The sequence below is a fragment of the Podarcis tiliguerta genome (genome assembly GCF_965153285.1).
Source record: "Podarcis tiliguerta genome assembly, chromosome: 2".
Taxonomy (NCBI): Eukaryota; Metazoa; Chordata; class Lepidosauria; order Squamata; family Lacertidae; genus Podarcis; species Podarcis tiliguerta.
The window spans coordinates 58,605,201-58,621,539 of NC_139535.1; the positions used below are offsets into that span (position 1 = coordinate 58,605,201).

At 40.0% G+C, this 16,339-nt stretch overlaps 1 protein-coding gene across 1 annotated transcript in view; it reads right to left on the bottom strand.

Annotated features, from left to right (window-relative positions):
• The window catches only part of SGCD (sarcoglycan delta), a 384,180-nt gene that overhangs the window by 256,109 nt on the left and 111,732 nt on the right, over positions 1–16,339 (bottom strand). The window contains exon 3 of the mRNA XM_083423883.1: positions 5,890–6,074. The gene's annotated coding sequence lies outside the window, so the exon portion shown is untranslated. The remainder of the gene's footprint in view (positions 1–5,889; positions 6,075–16,339) is intronic.

Below are 16,339 nucleotides of genomic sequence, written 5' to 3' on the forward strand. Positions count from 1 at the left end.
TTTACATTATCTGAGTTGCTTTGGACACATTGGTGCATACAACGTAATTTAAAGGGAGTGGGTGGCGTTGTGGTCTAAGCCACTGAGCCTCTTGGGCTTGCTAATCGGAAGGTCGGCGGTTCAAAACTGAGCAACGGGGTGAGTTATGCTGGCCACAAGACCCAGAAAGCTGTCTGTAGACAAATGCCAGCTCTCTCGCCCTGAAGCAAGATGAAAAAAAACTGCATATTTGCCTTTGTCTGGATTTAACTGTCCAGAGGTCCTTTAACTTTTTACCTTACCTTTACCTTGCAACATAATTTAACATCAGAGAAATGATCTGCAAAAGAACTTATAAAATGTACATGGGCCATTCAATCTGTGAAGTGCAACACACACACACCAGGCGAATAAGCCCTCGGCCTTTGAACAGACAGTTGCTTCACTAATATGGCATTAACATCTCACTAATATTTAGTGCTCTAATAACACTACAATGATGATGCAGGTAATTAGGCAGCTTGCAAGGAGCCTAAGATCCATAAAGATGTGGCAATTATTTTTGTTATCCTTAAGACAGCAGGTTCATTCAGGGATACAACCATTCACTTATGTAATTAAATTTTAGAGCCTATACAGCGTCTGTCGAGCATTTTAATTATGTTCACCATCAGTTGCCAGCATCTTGGCTTGTTATGGGGCAAATGAAATGTTATCATAAAAGTTTTCTCATTCTGTTTTAAATGTAACTTTGGAAATGCAAATTGCTCAAAAGAGTAAGAAATTTTAGACTTTTTATTTTTATTAAAGGCATTAACCCCACAGAAAACCCCACACAGGTACATTCACAAATAATAAAAGTATTCCTAAAATGGAAGCACCTCAAGTTGATTTTTGCCATGCTTACTAACTCGTGGCAGAAGGAAATAGGCTTAAGGAAGTGCCACAGTAATATATTCAATTGTACCAACCAGTCAAATGTTTACTGTATGCCACAAATATTAGTCCATGTACTCCTATATTTAGTTCATCATGAAAAAATTTTCATGATGCATACCTTACAATTTCTATACTTGTAGGTTTCACCTGAGCTGTCAAAGTTATATCCTAAAGGTCACATATTGTTTATGATGTTACTCTGGAATAATTGTTCCTTGATTTTTTTTTAAATACCAAGATTGTAAAAGGGTAAAGGTAAAGGACCCCTGACAGTTAAGTCCATTTGTGAACGACTCTGGGGTTGCAGTGCTCATCTCACTTTAATGGCCGAGGGAGCTGACAGTTGTCCACAGACAGTTTTTCCGGGTCATGAGCAGCACATGGAAACACCATTTACCTTCCTGCTGGAGCAGTACCTATTCATCTGTTGGCAGTAGGTACTGCTCCAGCGGGAAGGTAAATGGCGTTTTCATGTGCTGCTCATGACCCGGAAAAACAGCTTACCCCGTCATGGGGATTCAAATCATTGACCTTCCGATCGGCAAGCCCAAGCCTCAGTGGTTTACACCACAGCACCACCCACATCCCTAGAATTTCTTAATCTTTTGAGCAATTTGAATTTCCAAAGTTACATTTAAAACAGATTGTAAAACGTAAAGGTAAAGGGACCCCTGACCGTTAGGTCCAGTCGTGGATGACTCTGGAGTTGCGGTGTTCATCTTGCTTTATTGGCCGAGGGAGCCGGCGTACAGCTTCTAGGTCATGTGACCAGCATGACTAAGCCACTTCTGGCGAACCAGAGCAGTGCACGGAAACACCGTTTACCTATAGTACAATTATCATCAAGAGCAAAACATACCTAGGAGGAATTTTTAAGCACTGTCTGAAAGACTACATGACTGTCATCATATTATTTGCTTCCTGATGGATTTATTTTATGGCCCATGTTAGTTTTAGACTTCAGTTTCTTATTTTCAGGAACGTGAACCCAGTTCTGCTGACGCTATCATGAGTTTTTGTACAGAGATATTTGTTATTGGAAATTGTGCTTCAGTATATGTCAAGGTGATGGATTCAGTGAAAGCTTTGTCAGGACAGGTTGGGTGAAACGGGCTGCAAATGTGATGCTACACCACAAGACTTGATATGTTAACAGTGAGTCTGCTGATCTTGCAACTTGGCAAGACAAATACAAAGTGCATCACTTTGGTATCGAGGTCCCAAAGCCTTGAGAAGGACTTAAGAAGATTCATAATAAGCCACACCTCCCTTGAGCAGTGAGTAAATGCCTAGGAAAGACTCACTTCTTGCTAAACTTTAAATATTCTAAAACATGATCAGCAATACTCTGCTTTTATGCATAGTTTCTAAACTGTTATGAGAGCCTGCAGAGAGTTAGAATCAGAGTGAGAATGAATCTCAAAGGTCACCTTTCAGTGCAGGAAATCCACTGCTACAGCACCCCTGTGGGTCATTCAGCCTCTACTTAAAACTTGCTAATGAAAGAGTGTCCATCACCTCTTGTGGCACTGCCAAACAGTTCTTCTGAAAGTTTAGTCAACAGTGGTTTGGGTCCTACTTTCTGGAACAGCAATAATAATAATAATAATAATAATAATAATAATAATAAATAAATAAATAAATAAAATAAAATTCCTCCATCGCTTATGTTACACTCCTTCAAATATGTAAATATGGCTGTCATATTTTGGGTTATTGGGTTGTTGGTACTTTTATTTTTATTATGTTTTTTGTGGTTTTATATTTTGATTTTATTCTGTGAACTGCCCCGAGACCTACGGGCATAGGGCGGTACATAAAATAAAAAATAAAAATAAAAATCTCCAGGCTAAATATGCCTGATTCCTTTGAACTTTTCCATTGAACTTGATTCCCAAGTTCCTCACCAACTTCATCACTGTACTGTCAACAAACCTTAAAGTGCAGCTAAAAGCAGTCTTCTTAAAATTTCCATTTGCTTCATTTTAGGAAGTGACCACTAACTATGCCTTGTAAGGTGGTTCACGCTTTGGAATTTTCAGATTAACACTATATACTTTTCATTCTCGGAACCATCGTCTTACTGTCAGATAGTGTTTAGCCAAAATCAGAGAGGTGTGTGGCATAGTGTTTAGGCACTGGCTATAGATGCTTTTGTTTAGGAAGGCTTTCCTGTACAACACAGTCATTTATGGAAGATCAATTTCATATCTAAATAATGGATTTTTGTCATTTTTAGAGCTTGTGTGGATGTTTTTATTGTTTTTTAGAGGAAGATGATTTTATTTTATTGTTCTTAAGAGTTTGGGCTTCTGTGTTTTATCCTGCTTTTACCCAGTACATTGCTTTATGCCATGATGTAGTTTCTAAATTTGTTTAATAATAATAACAAATAATAGCTGAAATATTTGGGTAAACGTGGAATAGCAAGCTATTGAAGGAACAGTGAAGAAATATTGTAGCACAGAACAAATAAAAACAGACAGCTGTTTGTAAATGGCAAAAGGAAAATTGTGGATAGATACAGACAACATATGTATTCAATATATAGTATGTGGCATCAAAATCATATATGGCATCAAAATCACAATGAATGCACAAATTGCACAAGTAAGCAAATCAATTAAAAAGATGCAGTGTGAGTCTGAGTGAAATACTCCTTTTCCTTTTACATTAGGATGTGGATGACAGTCATATTGATATTTCCAAATTAATACAGCAAGCCACGGGGATAGTTCTAAAAAGGTTTTCTAACTTTGTGTCATATGACCACCAACTGCAATGAAAGCCACATTCATTCCAAGCAAATAGGTCTAGGCTAACAAAACATGCAAGGGACGCGGGTGGTGCTGTGGGTTAAACCACAGAGCCTAGGACTTGCTGATCAGAAGGTCAGTGGTTCAAATCCCTGCGATGGGGTGAGCTCCCGTTGCTCGATCCCTGCTCCTGCCAACCTAGCAGTTCGAAAGCATGTCAAAGTGCAAGTAGATAAATAGGTACCGCTCTGGTGGGAAGGTAAACGGCGTTTCTGTGCACTGCTCTGGTTCGCCAGAAGCGGCTTAGTCATGCTGGCCACATGACCCGGAAGCTGTACGCCGGCTCCCTCGGCCAATAAAGCGAGATGAGCACCGCAACCCCAGGTCACGACTGGACCTAATGGTCAAGGGTCCCTTTACCTTTTAACAAAACATTTGCATTGCCTAATGACACAGTGTATCTGTGATACATTGTTGATAGGGAAAAGGAGGAGTCAGGGCTATGCTACATATAACAGTTTTAGTAACTGTGATACTATTTCAATTTCCATAACTGGCAAAAAGTGTTTACAGAGCGGCTTCAAGTTAAACCAACCATCCAAGTGCTGTATGCAAGAACCAATCTTACAAAAACATTGAAATTTGTAAAGCACATCACATAAACACTACAGATCCCTTCACTGAAGCTTACAAAATTAATGTACTTCATGGTTAGTTTTTAAAAAGTTAAATCTGTGTATTACTAAAGCACAGCCCTTTTCCAAAAAAAAAAAAAAAAAAAAAAAAAGATTAAAATTTGATGCATAAGAAAAAGAAGCATTTGAAATGAAAAAGTGTACACATAACCTTCAATTTGATCTGTAAACAATACAACACACTATGTACATGAAGCTAGTAATACCACACTGCAATATTCCAGATGTTAGACAACCCTGGCCATGAGGCAGCCATAGGTCTTGAACAGTGCGACACTGGAAGTCAGTTCTCTCTCTACCAGCTGATGAACATTTGCATTCTTTCTTCTTCTTTTGTATTTTGAAAAAATGGAATTTATTTTTCATCTTGTACTGTAGTCAGATACACCCTTCTGATTACAAAATACATGAAAGCTCCACTGAAAACAAATGGTGCATGCTGAGTGAGACTTAGACAGGCATTCCATTAAAAAAACAAGGAATTACTTCTAAGGCAATCAATCCTAATTCCAATTGGCTGCAGCTAGTATGACTAATGGCCAATGATGATGGATACCAAAGTATCTTGATAGTATGCAGTTGGGGGAGACTGCTACATACCATTTCTCTCTCAAAACATACAGCAGTGTGGGAGCCAAATCCTTTGCCTGCTGAAATTGCAGCTCAATTACACCTGTTCAAACTCTATACGTGCACATTTCCATCTATAACTCCCATCAGTTCAGAGAAGTCACTTAAACATAGAAGACTACATACATTTCTCCATAACGTTTTTTAAAACACTTTTCAGATACAGGAAGCTCTTGATTACTTTTTGGGTTGCTTCAACTCTTGAAAACAAGCTGGAACAGTACATAATTTTTATGTCATGTATAAATCTCCATCTTTGAACCAGACATTTAAGATAAAGGTACTCATGAACCATGTAAACAATTTATCATTCAACAAAACTCAATTAGTTCAAGCAACTAATTCATTCTCTAGAAATAATCTGGCCCAAACAAAAATTGTGGAATTATGCAGTGTGAGCTCCTCTGTATCTGTTAGAATAAGCTGCTTGCTTATGCTGTGCAATTTCCTGTTCCCCAAAAACGATTAAACACAATGTGCCTTTTTCTTATCTCTTCCTGCCCAGCCAAGTCAAAAGGTATAGCTCTGTGTCATACCTGATATGCCACACAAAACCAGCCAAGTCTCTCATACTTAAAATCACAGCAGTAATGGAACAGTACAGGATATTTCATTCAAGGTCAGGAAGGAAATAAGATCAAGATAATAACTTCTGACTGTGTGATTCCTTCACCTCTTTTTATAAATATTTTTTTGAAAAATGTTTTTCAGGCTACTGATGCCTGCTTGTGGTAAGATCAACTAAGCTCCTGGCTACCAATGAAATCAGCTGAAAACAAAAATCACATAAACAATGATATAGCACCAGTAAGTGCTTAAAGGAACCAAGTCTTATGATTTTATATTAATGAGAAAAATATGGGAAAGTTAACAAAATAAGAGATGCTTACCTTGGCTCGCCTGATGGTTCAGAGTTTTTGATACAGTTTCCACGCCCCTCAGAGCAACATTAGAGAGAAGACAAATTCCTCAGGTTGCTGCCAATGAACAGTCTCAAGTTCCACACAGTCTTAATCTTCTGCGTATACAGACATGTAGATTTCCCCCCTGAGGATGACTATAATGTCCTCAAATTCTTTAAGAGTCATAAAACAAAAGAGAGAGAAGAAAGACAGAAGGTGTGATGTTAAATTCTAGGGTCGCTTGTTTGGCTGATTCAGAGCAGAATGTAACACAATACTTGATGGGAATGAAGTGTCATGCAGAGAGAAAAAGCCTGAAAATCCATCACCTTTTGAGGGAAATCTTTGAATTCAAGAATTGTGGTACATGTGTTATTCTGCCTTCTCTGTGATACTAAATTAGGAAATTGACGTAGGCTAAAATGATGTGCTTTATTATAATCTGGGCTGGTCACCGTAAGATGACAATGCTAGAAAACATTTACCAGTAAATAGAGCATTAAATGCAAATTGCTCTGTATTGCTCAAACGGCATGGTCCAAAAAAGAATCAACCTAGAATAACTAAACCAGAGTGAACCACTTCTACAACAACTTTCATTCAAGAAAAACAATACAGTGTAGTTATTGTGACACTTTTTTGAGGCAATGATAAATAATCACAATGCATAGGGAAGACTGAAATGGAATCTTTATAGAGAGAGTCCTATAATGCAGTGGGTGGAATTGTAAGGGGAATGCAAGCAGATTAGTATTTGCAGAACTCGCCAATTTAACAGCCAAAATAAGGGACCAGGATGAAAAAAAGATAAAGGGCTAATGGAACTCCTTTTGGGGACTATTTTAAAAAAATACGACACCAAAACTAATCTACAAGTAGAGGTGATCCTATGAACAGCAGTTAAATACAAAGAGGGATAAAAAGGGGGAAAGTAGGGTAGACTAATAAACTGATATGCAGTATCACCAACAATGCCATGGAATGTCAGGTTGGAAAGTCGTTATAAAAATCATGTATGACAGTGAATTATGACGTGTAAACAAAAAAGAAAGAAAGTAAAATGCTAAATATATAAATAAATGGGAATGCAAGCAGAGAACAATTTACAGAAGAGTAAGAAATGTAATATGTTGGAAATGCACATTCAGTCACATTCACCATACATACAGGCCCAGTCAGCAGAGGGTGGAGAGTTCTTCCCCATTGCAAAACTTAGCTATGAGGAGTTGTTTCAAAAATTGGGCACCTATTCTTAACTGAAGATTCCCTCTGGAACTGCACCATCGTTAGAAGGACTTAGCCTTAGTGAGGGGAAACAGGAAGAAGAGCCCCTTCCTGTTTCCTGTGCCTAAGTGTCATGCTAGAAGAAGTAGTGCTTTTCAGAGTTAAGAAGTGACACCCAATTCTCTAAAAGAGTGTAGTGGGTGTGTGGACTTGCCACCCCTACTGATTCCTGCTTGTGGGTTTTTCACAGGTATCATGTTGACCACTGTGAGAAAATGATGTTGGTCTAGATGAGCCTTTGGCCTGATCCAACAGGCTCCTCTTACGTTCTTATATTCTTATGTGATTGCTATGGAGCCATTTTTCACAGATATAATCCCCCCCCCCTGCTCCAAGTGGGCTTCTTAAGGGCTTTCCAAATTTATTTCTTTACAGTAAATGAACAGCCACACCCCCTCATTTTGTTGTACATCTCATATATGCAAAGTTCAGGATTATTGGAATACGAAATGACGAGCTCATAATGTTTAGGTATATACACACTGAACATCATTTGCCAGTCAACAGTTCCCTAGATTGTTTAACAATCCATTTTGCAGACTGTTTGCTTAGCTCAGTGTGAGCTATGATTAGTTCCATGGCTGCACCAAAAAAGATGGAATGTTAAGGCAATAAAATATGGTTCAACCCCAATTACAAATCAAATCAAATACAAATGTTTCTTTGCGGGGGTGGTGGTGGTTAAGAGTTATCTCATTATGCTTGTAACTGCTAATTCTGAATCAACCTGAGAAGAGTTCACCAATCAAAGATCCAAGACTCAGGTTTTTCTGGAAGCAGCATAAGCAGCATAGACCCTCCCTGTGATCAGCAGCAGACAGCATGCGGGGGGGGGGGAGTATCTTTGGCATGATCTTGATACAGTTCCATCCCTCCAGAAGTAGGCTGGACTAGATATACACCCAATACCTGAGCCTACACCTATAATCAATAAAGTGGTGGCCATTCTTAATTCCAGACTGCTTGGCTTTCCAGATGTTTTGGCACTACATTTCGAATAGAATAATAGAATAGAATAGAAATTTATTTGTCATTGTCCGTATATACACAGTATACACAACAACGAAATCAAACCTGATTCCCATCATCCCTGACCACTGGTCTTGTTAGCTAGGGATGATGGGAGTTGTAGTCCCAAAACATCTGGAGAGCCAAGTCTGGCCATGCCCAGTTTATACTCTCTCACTTCACCACAGTCTTAGAGTGGGGAGAGGAGGCACTGCAACTGGGACCACAAAGCAAACCTCTAGGTCCTGAGTACAGGAATAAAGCTTCCTTCAGACCTTGCCATTACCATGACAGGGATATAAACACAGCAGCAGAGATCTATAAAGTGAATGCCAACCATATTTCCAGAGTATACACTCAGTACGGCAAAATTTTCATTATTCACACAGAAAGTTAAAGAATCGTTCCCATCTCTCACCAGATAAAGCAGGATCCACAATCCACAGTATAATCACATCACAGTTATGGTCAACAGGCAAGTGAACATAAAAAATTAAGAACTGTTTTGGTGGATCAGGCTAGATTGGTCTAATTCACCTTCTTTAAAAGATTAAGTTGTTGACTGGTATTCCATTTTCTCATTTTATAAAAATTATCACAAAAATAAATTCACACGGCCAATTTAAAGCATCAAATCATCTACCCCCTCCCCTTCCACCCTTTCTGTGGTTACTTATCTTTTTTCACCTCTGCACTGGTTAATTTCTGTTTTGTAATGTGGATGGCAAAACTACTAAAATGGCTTAATAAAGCATGCAAACTGGATTAATGAAAAACTCAAGAAAGCAAATGAATTAACTTTGCAGCAGGCGTTACATTGAATGGTGATAAAGATGCTGTGTGGTTTAATCACTAGATGGCACTGGAGTTAACTGTGGAGATAGGAGTAACTCATGGCAACAATAGACATAACTAGAGAGAACAAACATTTAGTACAGCTGTGGGAAATCTGTATTCTTTCAGATCCTGTTGGACTCCATCTCCCAGCCCCAGCCAATATGGCTAATGGTCAGGGATGATGGGAGTTGAAAATCCAGGTTTATCAAATACAGATGGTGTAGCTCATCCACATTTTGAATCCCTGTAGCTAAACCTCCCTGTTGGTTGTATCTGTTGATATGAATTCAAGCGAAGCAATGTTTGCTTCTTGAGGTTTTAAACTCCATCCCCACTCTTCTGAGAGATCTTTGCCATGTTGCTGGAACAGCAATTTTGCTTTGAATCAATGCAGCTATGTCTCCTCCCTCTGCAAGAGGTTGCTCACCTGCGAGCAATATTCCCTCTGCCATTGCCACAATTTGAGCAGGTAGGAAGAGGCTGTGAGCGTTCTTAATGGGGTGGGGAATGGACCGTGCCAACACTATGGTCAGGGATGTCACCTTCTCCTTGTAGTGAATCTATGTGGAGAGCCAGGGTAGTGTAGTGGTTAAGAGCGGTGGACTCATAATCTGGTGAACCAGGTTCGTGTCCCCGCTCCTCCACATGCAACTGCTGGGTGACCTTGGGCTAGTCATACTTCTCTGAAGTCTCTCAGCCTCACTTACCTCACAGAGTGTTTGTTGTAGGGGGGGAAGGGAAAGGAGATTGTTAGCCGCTTTGAAACTCCTTAGGGTAGTGATAAAGCAGGATAGCAAATCCAAACTCTTCTTCTTCTTCTCCTTGACTTGAATTAATAGAATCAGAACTGTAGAGTTGGAAGGAGCCCCAAGGGTCATCTAGTCCAACTCCTTGCAATGCAGGAATTTCAACAAAATCATAGATGACAGGTGGCCATCCAACATCTGCTTAAAGATCTACAAGGAAGGACAATCCACCACCTTCTGAGGGAGTCCGTTCCATTGTCTAACAGCTCCTACTATCAGAAAGTTCTACCTGATGTTTAGTTGGAATCTCCTTTCTTGTAAACTGAAGCCATTGGTTTGGGTTCTCTACCCCCTGGAGCAGGAGAATCAAGCTTGCTTCATCTTCCATGTGACAGCCCTTGAGATATTTGAAGATGGTTATCATATCTCCTTCTTTTCCAGGCTAAGCATACCCAACTTCCTGAACAGTTCCTCATAAGGCTTGGTTTCCAGACCTCTGATCATCTTGGTTGCTCTCCTCTGCACATGTCCCAGCTTGTCAATATCCTCTTAAATTGTGGCACCCAGAACTGGACGCAGTATTCTAGGTGTTGTCTGACCAAGGCACAATAAAGTGATACTATTATTTCTGGGCAATATACTTCTGATGATGCAGCCTAGCACAGCATTAGCATTTTATTTTATTTTATTTTATTTTATTCTTTTCTTGCTGCATCACATTGTTGACTCATGTTAAGCTTGTGGTCTACTAAGATCCCTGGACCCTCTTCACATGTACTTATGGCAAGCAAAGTGTCCCGTCCCGTCCCCCCCAATATTATATTTGTGCAGCGGGTTATTCCTGCCTAAGTGTAAAACCTTGCATTGTCCCTATTGGAGTTCATTTTGTTAGCTTGGGATCAGTTCTCCAATCTGTTATGTTCATCCTAACTACTGAGTCAGAGAGATATCCTATACTTAAGCCCACTGATTTCAGTAGACCTACTTCGATTTTTAATAGCACAGAATATCACCCTCAGTCACTTGATGGCACACAACCACACTTCCCTCTTGTTCCTCAAGCTTTCACAGTACAGTGGTACCTCGGGTTAAGAACTTAATTCGTTCTGGAGGTCCGTTCTTAACCTGAAGCTGTTCTTAACCTGAGGTACCACTTTAGCTAATGGGGCCTCCTGCTGCCGCCGCGCGTTCTGTTCTCATCCTGAAGCAAAGTTCTTAACCCGAGGTACTATTTCTGGGTTAGCAGAGTCTGTAACCTGAAGCGTCTGTAACCCAAGGTACCACTGTATAGGACATTATACGAGCCACTGCTCTATTCTCTCTTGGGCCCATTTCATGTATACATCCATGCAAGCCTAAGTTTTCTATGAGGTATATAGCCTATAGCTGGTTTCAGAAAGTCACAGCCCTTTTAGTGTATTCCCTATGTAATTCACATCTCCATCCAAACCAGGTGATTCCTTCCTCTCCCAAGAGCTTGTTCCCCATACCAGATTATCCAGGAGGGCTCCCTGACCCTCCAGAGAGGCATTTTGAGGGAGCAAAGATAGCTGCAGGTGTAAGACAGAGTCAGGAATGTTTCCTTCTGCAAACAGTCTTCTCCTCACTTATTTTAGGCTCCAAACATTTTTGTCAAGAAAGCAAATTTGAAAATAACACTGAAACCTCGCCCATTGCACCAGGAACAAGGTCCAGCCATATGCTATTAATCACATTGAGTCATCATTAAACATAAAGAATACAAGTGACTGTGTCACTTTGTTGTTCTGTGAAATCTTCTCTTCTCCTGATCCTGAATGGCATAAAAAAGTTGAGCCTCCAGTCCTAGGGAAGAGCAGATAATTAAACTCTCCATGAAATTGGCAACAAGTAATTGGAAAGTTTGATGGCTCTAGCTGCTTGGCAGGTCAGACTTATTCTGTAAAATTAATTAATTAAATTATGACTTTGCCCTGCAAGAAAATGACAGGAAGGGGCATGGATCTACAGATATGAATCTAATGAGGTGCTGAAATTCTGCTTTCTTTCTTCCTTTATGTCATTAAGAACACCCCAAAGGTGCCTTGATACAATGAAATAAAGACACGGGTTAATGGTGCTCATTATTTGATTTCATTCTCACCAGTTTCATGCATATGCCTTCTTCCCAAGAGAGAAAGCACTCCTACACTGATGAGGAACAGGTATGCTTGTGTTTAATTAAAAATTAAATCTTAGAAGTGTTCTATGCATAAATGTAGAAAAGTCAATATGCACATGGATAGGGGTGGTTTAATAGACACTAGGCACTTGGACTTTCCAAAAGCTTTTGATAAAAATCTCTCATAAAAGATGCTTTAGTAAGTTCAGTAGTCATGGGATTAGAGTGCTAGTCATAGAAGGATCAGAGATGTCTCATAGAATAGTAGTATTGGAAGGGACCCAAAGGATCATCTAGTCCAACCCCCAGCAATGCAGGAATATGCAGCTGTCCCATGTGGGGATCAAAATTGTGACCTTGGCATTATCAGCACCATGCTCTAACCAGCTAATGGAGCTATAATGAGTTCAGGAATCAGAGAGTAGGAACCAATGTCCGTTCTCACAATGGAGAGATGAAAGAAGCGGGGTTGCCCAAGGATCTGAATTGCTACTGGTGCTTTTAAAGTTTTTCATAAACGATATGGATTTAAGTGTACACAGTAAGACTGCTGAGTTTGCAGGTGATATTAGATTGTCCAGAGGAGTAAAAACAAAAAGGGATTGCAAGGAGCTTTGAAAGTATCTCCCCCAAATAGGCATTAAAATGGTTAAGTGATGCATATTTGTGCAAAAACTCCTAACTTCACATATGTGTTAATGGAGTCTGAATAGGTAGTGACTGACCAGAAAAGAGATCTTGGGGTTGTGGTGAATATCTTAATGTTGACTCGGTGTGTTGCAGCTGTCAGAAAGACAATTTCACAATGGCATTATACAAATCTCTGTTGTCATCACACTTGGAATACTTGTGTAGTTGTTGTTTGTTTGTTTGTTTGTTTGTTTAATTTCTATACCGCCCTATACCTGAAGGTCTCAGAGCGGTTCACATAAAGTTCTAGTTACCTCAGCTCAAAATGGATACCCACACTTTCAGATGAGAAATCTTATTTGCAAAGCTGAGTAAACTTAGCATTCACATTCAATCAAGAAGCAACATGGGTTTTGCCAAGAACTGTCTCTGAGGTGGGGGGGGGAGGAGAGGGAGAGAGATGGTTGAAGGGAGAAAGAAATTTCTAAGAAAGCCTTATAAACAACGAGCAATACCAAACCAAAACACCAAACTGAATATTGTGGAAGAAAGTAAACTCTGCTTAACTTTTCTGATTGCAACTATGATAATGTATTACTCATGTGAAGGGGTTTCATACCAAGGCTAGCTGCATGCCCCTGATGTCCACACACTGCGGATTTCATATTTGACATAGCTTTCTGCATGTTTTCCACATTTATCTCAGGCTGTAAGACACATAAATAGAACTTGTCGGCTTTAAACCACATGAGATTTAAACCATTATTAGCCTCTCGCCAGGTAATCAGAGAAGTAATTCTTAAAAGAACCCCTCTTTTACAACTATGACAGAATCTCAAAAAAGCTCAGCTTGTGATGAACTCATTTTGAAGATCTGCCCAAAAGTATCACAATACAGAAGCTGCTGGGTGTCAAGCTCTTTTGAGCATTTTGCTCTATACTTGTCCTATTTTTGCATTTGGTCAAGAATAGCATTTCCCCTCATAATGTCAGGTCTTGCTCTTGATTCTGACATCCCTTGTATATCCTTGTTGGGGGTCTGCTAGCACTTTACCTTGCTACACTATTTCAGAGATACATACAGCTATTCAAGTCTGGCTGTTAAAACCTCTCAGCAGTATGTTCATGAGGAAAAGGATTTCCATTGTAAGAATCAGACAAGAAGTTTTAAGGAATTCACCTTCCTTACTATGAAGATACTCTCACCTACTTTGTACAGCAAACAACAAAAAGGAGTGGAGGAATAGTGTGATCAGGCTTAACTTGAATCTGGTTTAGTTTCTTGTAAGTCTGGGACAAGGGGAACAGGCAGGCAAGCCCGTAACCACCTTTATCACAAAAGATGATGATGATGATTGCTATACTGGTGTGCTCAAGTCAAACTCTGATCATGGCAAGGGGGTGACAAGGCATAGCCACATTGCCAGGGCCTCATCATTAAGTATACATTTCCCCTAACTTTTTTGTCTTTCAAGTTTTACCAGTTCATATTTTCCCAACGGAGAAAAGAGGGACAAAAAAAAAGAGTTTTGTGTGTGTGTGTGTTTTCTCCCTCCCAAATTGTTTTTGGTTGTGTTTTGAAATTGCAAGTGTTTTAAAAAGTTTTAGATGGATAATAATAACTGAGACTAATATGAAAGTAGACAACAGCGCATGCTACACAATGCAGGGAAAGGAAGACATCCATTAATCTGTGGAAACGGGAGCATTTAGAACCTCTGCAGTAGGAAATACTTTTTTTTGAAATGCACAGCCAGCTCTTCACGGCTGATTAATGCCAATGTGTTTGCAATTGATAACTAAAGGTGGGACATGAAAATTAGGATTTCCATAATTGCATCCCCCACTACTTTCCTGTCATATTTGGTGTCCCATGCTATGTTTCAAACTTAAAAGCACCCAGCGTAAAATGATTCAGCAAATGAACAACTCCAGTGGACAGCTAAGTAAGCAGCTCAGCTTCTCTTCCGCATGATTCATTACAGTCCTGGGTGTTATTTGACTAGTTAACCCTTCACTGCTCTTTCCCTTGTAAATAACTAAAGTGTGTTGAGGAACCACATAAATGCTCACACTTGGGTAAAACTAATGACAAAAAACAGAATAGTAGGCATCTAAAGCCTCCAATGTCACAAATTGTTCTGCAAGCAGATCATAACAGAACTGAACAAACTAACTTTGAACATAAAACTTGTTTGCTAATATTTGGAGGCTTTTTACATGGCTATTCCTTTCCAAACAAAAAAGTTCTGAAAGCATATCAAATATAAAGAAATCAATGTGGAACTGTAATGCTGCATGCTTTAATGTCAGTAGTTAGCATAAATGTTTTTCAAGGAGCAAACTTTTTTTTCCTAGCCACTCACCCTTGAACAATCAGATACAGCTAAAAAGAAGCCTACAGCAATGTATCTGCATAGTAACCACTCCAGACAATTCTCAGCAACACTGAAATAAAGTTTACTGACCCAAATTCATCTCAGATGTAACTTCTGACTTCAGCATGCTTTTCCCAGGGAAAAAAAATGTGCCTAGGGATAATGTTCTTTCAAACTGCAATGCTATTACAACTTGTAGAAATGTCAATGAATGCATGTTCAGTAGACAATAGCTGCTAAGTTGGTCCCAAAGATTAAGGACTAAAAATAGGCAAAGTGATGTATTTAATTGGAATAAATTCTTTTGTTTCAAGAACATACAGTGTCATGACCTCAGGGTCAAACAGTGGCCAAGACATTGAAACAGAGGCTGCAGAGTCCCTAGCTAAGGAGTTAGAATGGGTTCTTGGCTCTAAGCCTGATGTTGATGAACAGGGAGCCACTAACCCAGAGGTTGGCAGGTGAGAGTCCCGCAGTACAAAGGCTGAGAGACCCAGAACTGGGATGCTCATTGCCCTTCTGCTGGGTCAAAAGAATCAAGTGTCTCCCAGACTGTCTTGTGAGTCCAACAGCACAGGGAGTGTAGCAGGTGGCAGGTCAGGAGTAGGACTCGCCAGCAGGCCAGAAGAATGACTCTTTACAGACTGTACTTCTCACAAAGGGGCTGCAGTCTAGGAGATAAGGGGAAACAAGATCTGTTTTCCTTTCCCCTCCCTAAAGTCTCCACCTGTGGTGCTATGTAATTCAAGAGCCCCAAATCTTAGCATGTTAAAGCTATATACAGTGGAGAGTGATAGTGTTTCTGGAGCAAGAATCACCAAGCTATAGGGGCCTGGTAAACACATTTGCAAACTGGAGAAACTGTTTTGGGCACCACACACACACATACACACACAAGCACACAGTGCAATATTTCCTATTGGCTACAATAGTGTCATGAACACTTCTGCCCAAGGTATAGAATCACAGCAGGAGTTAAGGAACAGTAGCCGCTCGTCCACTTCCCCTCATCGTAGCAATGACAGGAATACAGAGCAGTAGTTACAAGATTGCGGGCTGGAGAGAAGTCAACTCTCCCAAGAAGCACACAAAGGCTTCAAAAGCAGGAGAAATCATATTTCTTCGCCAGAAGAGGAGGCAGTTAATCCTCTGAGTCCAAAGAGCAGACATATGGGAAAGGTTTTAAACAGGAGACAAACCAATAAATGGAGGGGTCACAGATTCAGGATATTCTGCAGAACCAGTAAGCATTCCTCAGAAGGGTCAACTGACTTGTGAAGTACGAAGGCTCCGGTAGAGCCTCTGAGACTGATTGTTTTGCAATAAATCTTCAAGGTACTTACGACTTGAGTGCTGTCTTATCGAGACGGCAGCCTGGGCTCCTGAGAAATAGAATGCTTCTTTCAAGCAGTGGA